This window comes from Leptonychotes weddellii, chromosome 9 (genome assembly GCF_054177405.1).
Source record: "Leptonychotes weddellii isolate Sample4059 chromosome 9, ASM5417740v2, whole genome shotgun sequence".
In the NCBI taxonomy this organism is placed as follows: Eukaryota; Metazoa; Chordata; class Mammalia; order Carnivora; family Phocidae; genus Leptonychotes; species Leptonychotes weddellii.
Window position 1 is genome coordinate 15,971,863 of NC_138377.1, and position 13,796 is coordinate 15,985,658.

Consider the following 13,796-nt stretch of genomic DNA (forward strand, 5'->3'; position numbering starts at 1 on the left):
CCCCTCTTGGCCCTTCAGCATTTTTCTATGTGCTGAATATGTTCCAGGAGCATAGATCACTTTTATTGCAGCATGCAATATGTTTGATAATAAACTTTTAAGCTCTGTTTATTGGACCCCACATACAAAACCATTACTTTCTTGGCTAACACCGATACCTGATCTAATGGGAAAGATAAAGAGTGATTTCAGTAAGAAACTTTAAAGACCATTTGATACTTGGGAGAAAAGAGTAATCAAATCACCTAGTATTTATTTTCTCCTGTGTGACTGGCATTATAATATTGATCGATACTGCCTTCTATCCATCTCATACATAAGCATGTTATCTCTTTCTGTGTGTGGTGAGCTCTAAATAATTGTTTCCTTGGAGTTTGAGAAACAGATTTTACTGTCTGAGCAGAAAATATCTGATAATTGCAGAAAATTTCAGAAGAACAGCAAGAGGAAAAAAACAAAACAAAACAAACAAAAATTTATGCTGCAATATTTGAGGCTGACTGATGATTACTAGATAATTTCTGAACAGTTGGCCTCATTCAAGTATAGATCTGCCAAATGGGAAAGATATTTTAATGCCAGTTGAGAGGCAAAATGTATATAATACTTCATTATTTTCTAATATATTTTTACTTTTATTAGATCATTTGATATATAAAATAACACTGTAAGCCCTGGTTAAAAAAAAAAAAAGTGTGGGGGGTGTCTGTGTAGAAAGAGAAGTTCAGGAATTATTATCCTCATCTCACACCTATGATCATTTAACTGAGTTTGAACAATGTACCCACAGTTTCATAGCTAGTTTGTAGCAGAGCTGAACCTCTCGGCTTCTTAGGTTAGTATTATTGTGATTACTATCACAATAATAAATATATTTGCCTGTCCAGTATACACTGCCTGCATCTCCCATTGTGTACCTGCCAATGGTTTGAGTGGAATTAGCCCCATCCGTTCACTGATCTAAAACAATCTTTGGAAAGGACGCCCACATCAAAGTGGTGGGTTCAAGATGGACACACACAACTAAGTTAAACCTGCAGTTTTGTTTTGAGATTGTAGAGACACACAGTTCTCTTAATTCATAAAATATAAATGAGAAAAAGAGAGAACATCTGGCCCTCAGAGCTGCTTACAGACATCTTGAAGCCACACTCATTGTCAGCTTTGAGATGAAGCGGACCCTTTCCAGGCTGGAAAGAGACTGACATTAATAAAAACAAGCTAAGTACATATTTAAGCTACTGGATAAAACCTTAAATGATTTTTTTTTTTTGTATACCATATAGGTTAAAAAAGTAAATTGATTTTGTAACTTAAGCCAATTTCAGTTGTGGTTTTTACTATTCATAACTGAAAGAACCTTGAATGATACACAAAGCCACATCTGAAATCAAATTGCACACTCTTTTTTAGAGTAAGCCTTTAGACTGAGGAGGAGATACTTACATGCATCATGGGGTAACTATTTTTAGGTTATTTCAAAATATTTTTGAAATATTGATGCAGAAAAGAGAAACATATACATATGGGATTTGGGGGGGATTTTAGATAAAGGAAGCAGGTTTGGGACACCTGGGGGGCTTAGTTGGTTAAGTTTCTGACTCAGATTTCAGCTCAAGTCATGACCAAGCCCCGCATTGGGCTCCACACTCAGCAGGTAGTCTGCTTGAGGATTCTCTCTCTTGCCCCCCCTACTCCTCCTCCTCTCTCTCTGTCTCGCAAATAAATAAATAAATAAATCTTTAAAAAAAAATGAAAAAGAAGCAGGTTGAAGTACATGTACCAGATTGTGTGGAACATGGAATCAGAGAGGGAGACATTTTCTTTATTCCTTCTCATTGCTCAGCACTGGTTTAGTTCCAGGGAGTGGGAGATTTGTGAGCAATGAGGAACAATGCCCTTCAGACACAGGTACTGGCTCACTATGGGAGCATCAGCCAGGGCAAAGCTGAGGCTCCTGAAAGTGATTCTGAGAACCGCTGCCATCAACCTGGAAAGGTGGGGAGCTGACAGCTAAACAGAAACTGTAACATAGTATGATAGGTGTAGCAGACATACTGGTTTGCAAACATCTTGTGTGTGAGAGGGAGTTCTTGGTTGGAGGCTGCCAAGAACTAGGAAGGGCTGAGATTTTACCTTGCTCACAAGCTAACGAGTTAGCATAATTGAATTTTATAAATTCTTGCATAAGGAATGAGACTCCTGGGTCAAAAACAAAGGAATTTACTACTCACAGCACAACCGTCAACATGAGCACCAGTTAACCTTGCCCCCCCCAAGTTCCAGAAGGACAGTGCAAAGGAGCCCAGATGGATGCTGCACACCTGAGCAATCCTGAGCTGAAGGAACCCAAATAGTTTATATTAGGCAGTAAAAAATTAATAATAATATGCCCTCAGCTCTGGAGGGAAACACTATCTCTATCTTGTAAAACTCTTTGCTAGCTAAGCATCTCTGAAAATGTAATCCAGAACAAAAAGGAAGTTAGTGTTTTTTCTTGAAAAATATACAGAATTACAAGACACCCATGGGGCACTGTCTCCCAGAAGAATTTCATACCATTGTCTGGGATTCTTATATTGAAATGTAGATGTTGAAATACTGTAATTTTCATATTAAAAAATGAGTCCATTTTAAATATGTATAAAATAAATATTCATGACTGTATATTGATATAAATAAATGATCAAATAAATTAATATGTGGGAGAGAAGATAATTTGCCTTCAATAAGTAAGAGCATAACTCTTTACTCTTTAGGTGTGAGCTGAGGATTGACTTCCTTCCAAAGTGTACAGTTTAGAAAGGGGGGGGCTGGTTAAAAGGTTAAATTTACAGTGAAGAAACCTGACAAACACTACTGTAGTCATGTGATAAAGGCCAACATCAACAGTCATATTATGTTACTAGCACATACACTTCATATGATACAATAAAATGGCACTTTATTTTCAAGATTTTCCTCCCAATAACCCATGACCCCGGTCTTATCATAAGAAAAATATCAGAAAAATTTCATTAGAAGGATATTCTTGAAAACATCTAGCCAGTACTCCTTAAAACTCAAAGTCGTGTAAAACAAAGAAAGTCTGAGAAACTGCTACAGCAAAGAAGAACATAAGTAGACATGACAACTAAATGTAATATGGAATCCTGGATGGGGTCTTGGGACAGGAAAATAAAATGGGGTTAAATCTAAGGAAAGCTAAATAAATCATGGACTTTTGTTGATAATAATGTATCAATGGTGTTTCATTAATTATAACAAATGTATGACAATAATGTACAATGTTATCAATAGGAGAAATTGATTGTGGGCTATCTTAGCAGTCTCTCTACTAGCTTCTCAATTTTTCTGCAAATCTAAAACTGTTCTACAAAATAAATTCTCTTAAAAAATAATGAGCCTTCCAATGTCCCAGCAATTCTATTCCTGGGTATATAACCAACAGAAATATGTACATATATTTACTTAATATATGCAAAGCAATGTTTATAGCATTACTATTCTTAATAGTTTCAAACTGGAAATAACTCAAAAGTCTCTCAATTGTACAATGAATATATATGCTGGGGTGTATTCATAGTGATTTTCTATGCAATGATAATGGATAAACTACAACTACCTGTAGCCGTGTAGATGAACTTCACAAACTGCAAAGGAAACTATGTATAAATAGAAAACATACATAATTCTACTTATATAAAATCAATACAAATGGGCACCTGGGTGGCTCAGTCAGTTAAGCATCGGCTCAGGTCATGATCCCAGGGTCCTGGGATGGAGTTCCACATCAGGCTCCCTGCTCAACAAGGAGTCTGCTTCTCCCTCTACCCCTCCCCCTGCTTGTGCTCTGTCTCTCAAATAAATAAATAAAATCTTAAAAAAATAAAAATAAAATCAATACAAGCAAAGCAACCTCTAGTGTTATGGGGTAAGAAGGTGGGCAACGTTGGGGGAAGTAACTGGGGGGGAAATATGGAGCATTTGGGGTCTGAAAGTGCTGGTAATTTCCTCTTTCTTGATCTGGGTTTTTGTCCCAAGAGAGTTCAGTTTATGAAAATTCATCAGGCTATATTCTCATGACTTTTGCACTTTTAAATATATATGTTATACTTGAAATACATTTTTTTCTTAGATAATTTTTGCATTATATTTATAGGCTGTTGAAGTATGGTTACATCATATTCATGAATAGATGCTCTGAAATGAGAAAATTTTAGAAAATTGAGTTCTCCAAACATGTGTTAGGTAAAAGTACACAGATCAAGGAAGAAAAAAGGAGAAAGGGTAAGCCTTAGGAACAACATGGAGAATGTTGTCTTGTCTTTTGAATCAAAATCCTAAATTTAGCTTTAATTCCCTGAAATGAGGGAAAGGATATAACATCAAGCAGAGTAAGATAAAAAGAAGTGATAAATAATTATACTTATTGTACAGAGTTGAACTAGCATAGGGAGAATGACTAAATGTATCACCTCCATTCTTCCAGGAGTTAATGGGATCCTAGCAGCACCTCTGTTCATAAATGTCGGAAGGTCCACTTACAGCAACAACCAAAAGCTGTGTCACCATCAATTAGTCCGTGTGCCTTTTTTAGCATGCTAGTAATAAGTGAACAAGTATCAATATAACATCTACTGTTAATGAGTGTCTATTCAGAAAGGTGGTATAAAACATGAACGAACCACGAGAGACTATGGACTCTGAGAAACAAACTGAGGGTTTTAGAGGGGACGGGTGTTGGGGGGATGAGTTAGCATGGTGATGGGTATTAAGGAGGGTGTGTATTCCATGGAGCACTGGGTGTTATATGCAAACAATGGATCATGGAACACTACATCAAAAACTAATGATGTAATGTATGGTGATTAACATAACATAATAAAAACAAACAAATAAACAACAACAAAAAAAACATGAACTCTCAAGCCAGATTGCCTGAGTTCAAATTATGGTTCTATTGCTTATTAACTGTGTGAACTTGGGCATGTAGCATGACATCTCTGTGCCTAATTTCTTCCCCTGAAAAACTGAAATACTACCAATAACATCTTTATAACAGTGTAGTTATAAGGATTAAATGTAAGCTTTCTTTATGTATTAAACTGTGATTATATATCATGCCCTACAAATTCATTTACTAAATCATAGAACAAACACAAGAAAGTCACTCTTTACCCCTATTTTATAACAGAGGAAACTGAGACTTAGAGTCCTTAAATGTTTTCTCAACAGTCACACAGCTTGTAAATGGTGGAAGAGAATTTCAACTTCAGATGTGTGCCCTTCCTTCCATCAATCCCTTTCTTGGCTCCCCAAGCTCCTAAAGAAATAAAAAAAAAAAGTTTAAACTCTAAAAAACTCTAAAATGGATTTTTTCATTAGGGATAGAATTTAGTCTGTTGTATATTAAAAATCTGTGTAACCGCCCTTTTCAGAACACATTTCCCATTATTTTGGGAAAGTTCTACATGTTAGCTCATCTAATGCTCTATTCAGGTGAATTCAATCCACTTTTTTCATCTTCTCCCCTTTGTGTTGATGAAAACCAATGCTCATTATCTACAGTATAAAAGGCTTCTTGTTATGTGAAAGGCAATTATTAATCTTACAGGAGATAACAACTATATCTAAAATTTCACATATTCAAGAGCTAATTGAGGGGCCTTGGGCCATGCAGTCTCATTCTCCACAAATGATCTTTGACTTCTCTGCATCTCATTTTTAAATTATTCAAAATAATTAGTCACCTTAGTATATTTACAATGGCAAATCTTAAAAATTAATCAATCACCTACTTATAAAACACTTTCTCACCTTTGGGTGAATTAGCTTTGACAATATGGTATGTCTTTTCATGCATTTTCCATTCTAGTCCCAGTATACATATGAAACTTTAAGAAGCAGGCTGAAATTCAGATTTCATGTTCGCTTGTTAGTTTTGACCAAAAACTCTTCTACCTTTCATTCAAGGAGACAATAGAAGTTGAAACCACAAAACGCCATGATTAAAGCCAATTTCCAAATTTCCACAAACTCAGATTTTTTATTTGAATTTTATAGAAAATTTACCTGAGAACGTGAGTTTGGATTATTATATTTCTGTAACAATCACTGAAACTTTGGTCAGCTTCCATTATTTTTCACTTCTATAAGTAAATCCTATAAATCAATATCAATATATCAGAGGGTTTTTTGGCTAATGTATTTCATAGGATGACTCATATTGCTCTCATTACCTTGATAGTTAACACAGAAATAACCTTAGCTACTGACTCCTTATTTCAAAGTGTTTGAACTACTATTGTTACTTACATATAAAGGCCTGAAATGTTTGTAATAAATCCTGAGTGTCTCCAGTCAGGAGGCATGCTTGGTAATGGCACATGAGAAATAGTTCAGGACCCAGCCCATTAAAATCCCAGGCTCTCAGCTGAAACACAGGGAGAGCTAAACTTAAAAGCAGTAGAGGTGGATGCAGTCTTAAAAACACTGCAAAATACCCCAATCAGTTCTTTCCTTGATTAAATTAAGGTTATCTGGCCCAATCCAACTGATTGCAAGAAATAAAATGAAATATCTCTGTAGAAAGAAGACACTCTTCTAAAATTCTACAATTTATCACATTTTATCTGCATTCAATCAAAAGTTACTAGGCATACCAAAAAATAAGATCAAGAGAAAGAAAAATAAAACAGATAGATGATCCATTATTGGAGCTATTAGACACGGGCTTTAAAATAACTGTTATTAGTGTGCTCAGGAAAATGTGTGGCAGGATGGATATTTATTTTGAAGAAAAAGAAAAAAATTACTGAAATCAGTGAAAAATAATCTAATAAAATTTTTAAACCTAAAAACTGCAGTAATTGAAATTCAAAATTTAATAGATGAGGTAAATCAGAATCTGCAGAGGTGGTTAGACAAATGAAAGATGAGCTGCCTGAAAATTTACAGTCTGAGGCTGGGTGAGCAAAATCATGAAAAATATAGGAACACCTGGCTGCCTCAGTCAATAGAGCATGCCACTCGAACCCTGGGTCATGAGTTAGAGCCCCATGTCAGGGAAGAAATTATAAATAAATGAATTTTTAAAAAATCATGAGAAATATAAAAAGGACATAAGAGATAGGTGGGATTGGTATAAAGTGTAATGTATTTGTATTTGGAGTTGAGAAGTATAGGAGAGAAAGAATGGGGCAAAAGCAATCTTTGGAAAGAAATGGGCAAGAATTTCCCCAAATTGAAGAAAGGTATTAACATATGAGTCCAAAAAGCACTTCATTGAAGTAATACTGCTGATTTCCAACATCAAACAGCAGGGGATGGGCATGAAGGGACATGCATGGCTTCAAATCAACAGCAATCTGACATCTGACATTTCAGTAGAAACAACAAAAGCTAGAAGAGTAGAATTAATATTATTAAGGAAGACAGTGGAAATATTATTATTATTATCATGATTATTATTGCTACTACTACTCATCTTCATGATGGTACAATAAGACAACTTTAAAGTCAGGACAAAATAAAGACATTTTTAGACATAGAAAATGTGAATGAATTTGTCCCTGGTGGACCCACAGTAGAGCAGATACTAAAAGGAATTTTTTTCAGGCAGAAGAAAAATTATCTCAGATAAGAAAATAGGCATGTAGGAAGGATAAAAAGCTATGATAAAGATAAATGCGGGGGCATATACAAATGAATAAGGTATATACTACAACAGCAATGATAAGACTAGTAATAATTATAATAATGACAATTATGAGGTGATAAAGGAGGATGTCTTATGAGCCATAATAGTTATAAAAAGGTGATATTTGATAAAAGGCATAAGGAATGAAAGGAAGAAATAAAACTTTCACTGTTTACAAACTACATCATTATTTTTGAGGAAAATCCAAAATAATCTAGAAATTTGATATTAGACATAATTCAACGTAGTATGTTTTCTGGGTATGTCAATATGCAAAAATAAATTGTATTCGGTAAACCAGGAACTAAAAATTAGGAAATCATATCTTAAAAGATACTATTTATAACAGTATAAAAATAGAGCAAAGAAAGGAATAACATAAGAATAAATCTAATAAAAATGTATGAGATTTTTACACATGAAATTTAAAAATTTACTGAGAGAAACAAATAAAAACCTAAATAAATGATGTATTTACCATTTTGAAAGTTTGGGAGACTCCATATTGTAAAGTTATTAATTCTGCACCAACTGAGCTATGGATTCAATACAGTAATAATAAAATATTTCAGCAGGTTTTGAATTTGTGTATATGTATATCTATGTGTGTTTGTAGAAATTGACAAGCAGATATAAAAGCTTTATTAAAATGAAAAAGGCTAGAATAACCAAGATAATCTTAAAGAATAATAAAGTTGGAAGACATAATATCAGATATCGAGACTTAATATAATGCCATAGAAATTAAGAATATGTGGTATTGGAGCAGGGTTATATAGAACAATGGAAAAGAAGTTCAGACACAGATTTATCTGTATATAATTACTGGATTTATAACAAAAGCTGTATTGAGGTGCTGCAGGGAAGGGCGTTTTTTAGTTGTTTTGTTTTGTTTTTCATAGACAGAGAACTAAGTCAGTTGGAGAATTGGAGGTCCATACGGGAAAGATATGAATATTGGCCCGTAAATTATACTAAAAGAAGAAAACCCTCAACTGCTACTTTATTCTTAAGAAAAAAAGCATAAGAGAATATTTTCATAACTTTGGGTAGGCAAGCATTTCTTAAAGTGGACATTAAAAAGCACCAACCATAAAGAACTAAATAAAACAGACTACCTTGGAATGAAAAACTCCCATTTATCAAAAAACATTACTAGGATAAAGAAAATCAGAACACAGAGTGGGGAAAGATGTTTATTATACATATATCCTACAAGGACTTATACCTAAAATATCTAAAGAACTTTTATCCATTAATAACAGAATAATAACCAACCCAGGAAAAAAAAATTGAGCAAAAGACATGAAAAGACACTTTACAAATGAGGATACATAAATGCCAATAGGTAAATGGAAAAAAAAAATTCAATATTATCATAATCGAAGGGATGCAAACTAAAACCACAATGAAATAATACTACACGATCCATGGAATGGCTTAAATGAGAAGAGATTAACCAAACCCAGTGCTCACAGAATGTGGACCACTGGAATTCTCACACTCTGATGGTGGAAGTGTCATTTAGTAAGATCACTTTGGAAAATTTTTTGGGAAAATCTACAAATATTCACATATTCTCTAACACATATTCTCTAACCTTCCAGTTCTATTCCTAATTATGTACTCAACAAAATTACACACATCTGATTAACTGAAGGCACACAGAAGAAGTTTCATAGTAGCATTATTTCTAATTTAAGTATTTATGATGGGTTACTATTCAACAGTGAATGTGAATAAACAAATCACTGCTACACAAGAGAAGATGAATGAATCCTACAAACACAACAATGAGCAAAGGAAGATATAGAAGACATACAGTATTATTCGACTTGTATAAAAGTCAAAATAAGCCAACTAATCTATGGAATTAGAAGTGAGGATGGTGGTTATCCCTAAAGTATAGTGACAGGGAGGAGACTCCAAGAGCGCTTCTAGCCCACCAAAGAGATATTACGGAGTCAGTTCCAGACCACCTCAATAAAGGAAATATCACAAGGGCGCCTGGGTGGCTCAGTTGGTTAAGTGACTGCCTTCGGCTCAGGTCATGATCCTGGAGTCCCTGGATTGAGTCCCGCATCGGGCTCCCTGCTCGGCAGGGAGTCTGCTTCTCCCTCTGACCCTCCCAACCCTCCTCCCTCTCATGTGCTCTCTCTCTCAGTCTCTCTCTCTCAAATAAATAAATAAAATCTTTAAAAAAAAAAAAAAAGGAAATATCACAATAAAGAAAATCAAATGAGTTTCTTGGTTTCTCAGCACATATAAAAGTTACGTTTATGGGACACCTGGGTGGGTCAGTCGGTTGGGTGTCCAACTCATGATTTTGGCTCAGGTCAGGATCTCATAGGTCGTGGGATCGAGCCCTGCATCGGGCTCCCTGTTCAGTGGAGAGTCTGCGTGAGATTCTCTTGCTCCCTCTCCTTCTGCCCTTCCCCCCCCCACCACTAAAATAGATAAATAAAGGGATTCCTGGGTGGCTCAGTGGGTTAAGCATCTGCCTTATGCTCAGATCATGATCCCAGGGTCCTGGGATTGCCTCCCATGTCCGGCTCCTGTCTCAGCAGGGAGCCTGCTTCTCCCTTTTTCTGCCATTCCCTCTGCTTGTGCTCTCTCACTCTCACTCTCTCTCTGACAAATAAATAAAATATTTAAAAATAATAATAAAATAAAATAGATAAATAAAATCTAAAAAAAATGTTTTTACATTATACTGTAGTCTATTAAGTGTGCAATAATATTATGTCTAAAAAAACAATAGGCGTACCTTAAATAAAAATAGTTTATTGCCCAAAATGCTAAACATCATCTGACTTTTCAGTGAGTTATAATCTCTTTTGCTGGTGGAGGGTCTTGCCTCAGTGTCGACGGCTGCTGACTGATCAGGGTGGTGGTTGCTGAACCTTGGGGTAGCTGTGGCAATTTCTTAAAATAAGAGGACAGTGAAGTTTTCCACCTTGATCAACTCTTTCCTTCTCAAATCTATGCCATTAGATAGCAGTTTACTCACAGCAGAACTTCTTTCAAAATTGGATTCAATCCTTTCAAACCCTGTTGCTGCTTTATCAACCAAGTTTATGGACTATTGTAGGTCCTTTCATGTCATTTCAACAGTCTTTGCCCCATCTTCACCACTTTCTTTATTCATTCATGAGAAGCAACTCATCTGTTAAAGTTTTATCATGAGATTACAGTGATTCAAATACAATAATAAAAGTTTTGGCATGTTGAGAGAATTACCAAAATGTGACATAGAAACACAAAGTGAGCAAATACTGTTGGCAAAATGGCACCAATAGACATGCTCTAGGCAAGGTTGCCAGAAACTTTTAATTTGTAAAAAAAAAAAAGCAATATCTGCAGAGGCACAATTAAACAAGATATGCCTGCAAGGCTTTCTTTTTTTGACGTGGGCGGTGGTTACATGGTGCGTTAATGTGGTGTTACTACGATTTGAGAAACACTCTGTATTTTGATAAATTTCAATCAAAAACTTATTTTAAAAATGTAGCTAATATCTGCCATTAATCCACTGCAGTACAGTTTATATTCCTGCCAAGTACTTAATCAAGGAGGAGAAAGTGTGTTTTTGGAGACCAAATAATAACAAACAAGTTTAGGAATGAGGTCTCTATGAGTGAATCCATTTGAGGCAGTGGCCGGTGCTAATTGCTCCTTAGAGCCTTGGGAAGTTTAAAGGCTATAGAAAAGGCTATAATTAGTGTGGCAGGAGTCCCACTGGCGGTATTCATAGACACCAGCTAAGAGAGCTCAGAGATAGCATTCAAGCTCTCCTCCAGATGCCAGTTTCCTTGACATTTCCAGGAAGCAGAGGAGGGAGGGGAAGGGAAGCGTTTTCTTTGCCAAGGAGAATATCTCTGTGGGAATCTCCGCACAAGGGCTTTCATGCCCTTGACTGCTGACAGTAAATGAGCTTGTCTTTACAAACATGCTTTGCCACCTGGAAGGGCGCCCCAAGCACTTTTATGAGTAACAGACTCAGACAGAAAGCTGGGGGTCACTTCTTTTGCCATAGATGAGCTGCTATCTTGGTTGGGACCACGGCAACAATTTAATGGATACACAGAAACAAAAATGTAATTACCGCTGTTGAAATTTGTCCTGACACATGGTTAACGTTCCCGTTTTGTGCAAAATGATAGAGGAGAGTGTTTCTTGCTCCGGATAGGAGAGAGAAACTGTCCCGTATTTTAGAAAACCTAGCATATAGGCCTTTTTTTTTTTTTAAGATTTTTTTATTTATTTATTCATGAGAGACAGAGAGAGAGAGAGAGGCAGAGGGAGAAGCAGGCTCCCAAGGAGCAGAAATCCCAATGTGGGACTCGATCCCAGGACTCTGGGATCATGACCTGAGCCGAAGGCAGACGCTCAACCATCTGAGCCACCCAGGCGCCCGCATATAGGCCTTTAACACTGAGGTAGGTAAGCTCAGACTTGGATGAATTCATCCTGTTTATTACATTGTCTTGTTTTCTCATTCTCACAGATAGAGCCAGTCATTTTTTTTTTTTTCCTTTGAGAAGAGGCATGATGAATTAAGATAAGTGAATAGAATAAAACAAAGAAACAAACTACCTGGATCCAACCTCTTATTACCTCCCTGATCTGAGCCTTAGTTTCTTCATCTAAAAGCAAGAATTATAATTATAGCAAATGAATTCATTATGTTTATGAGCACGAATGAGATAATAAACAGGAAAACATCTTCAAACTGAAAACAACTGTTAAAACATTATTAATTAAGAACATACAAAACAAGACTCCTTAGCTTTTAATATGAGCATCATAGCTCATTTTACCTGTGTTCTAGATATCTGTATAACCGTCCTATTCTCCAAAGGAAAAAAATTCCAATAAATTTCCGGTATTACTTGAGGACAATTTTTCTCAAATTTTTCTCGTACTTTACATGGTGTCTATTACATAAGTGATGCTCAGTAGATATTAGGTGTCTCTATTTGTTGAGTGGAAATCTAAATCAAATTTTAAAACTTTTTTTTTTTAATAGACAGAATTAGTTGAACTGTGATAGTGAAAAATTTAGGCAAATGAAATTAAATATCTACTTTGGAAGAAAGCACTATGAGAAATTAGCTCATAAAAGCATTTTTACCTCTTCATTGCCTTTAATTCCTTGGTTGAGTTATGAAGATTATGCTTCTTTTGAAGTTCCTGTGTTCCACCAAATAGAAACAAAATTTTCTTTTCCAAAGAAGATTATTGCATGATTATAGGTAATATTTTTGTATTCAACTATTATGGGGAGTTTGATAAATTTAAAAATTACAGCAGTATTGTTTTATTGTGCACTAAGATGCTTGTGGCAATGGATCTATCCTCTTAACTACTTTCCTGTGTTGTTGCTCTAGTAAGTATTGAGAAAAGCCTCTCCCCTCTTCCTTATCATTGAAATACAAAGGCTTGCTAGCTAGCTACTTGGTAAAAATCTGAAGCACAAAGACAGTGAAGTGCTATGTAGTTGGAAGAGATTAAAAAAGTAAGAATTTCCAGGCTTTACAACCCCATGAACTTATCAGTCTGGACCTGAGAATTTTGTTCAGGCAAGTTAAATGACGCCTGACTTTAGGTTACAGTTAAAAGTTTCCAAGTCACAAGATCGTCATTGAACTTTTTTTTTAACCAACAATCTACTATTGATTATGTTGGATAGTCTCCACTTCCCCTTCCAAATTCACTATTCACCCTTCTCCACCCTATGCTGTGTTCCTGAAAACTGACTTTTGCCTTCTCAACTGGATTCCTTTGTCTTGTAGCTTTCATCTGGGATGGTCAATGGAAAGCACTGGAAGGACATTAGAAAGTGGGAAGGGAGTAAGAAGTAAAGTTGGGGATATTTTCCCAAACTTACTACTTATTGGGTCATAGGTTGGCATTGGCTGTGTTTCTACCCATTGCCCAGATCATCTGTTAGGCATCCATCTTAGAGCTGTGTCCCTCTGTGTCTGGGTTCCAATGACCACTCCCTCCCTTTCCCCTTCATATCTAGGGGTGGTAACAGTTCCCAGTTCTTGTTAGCTCTGGAATGCTATACAAGCATTTTTTTTTTTTTTTT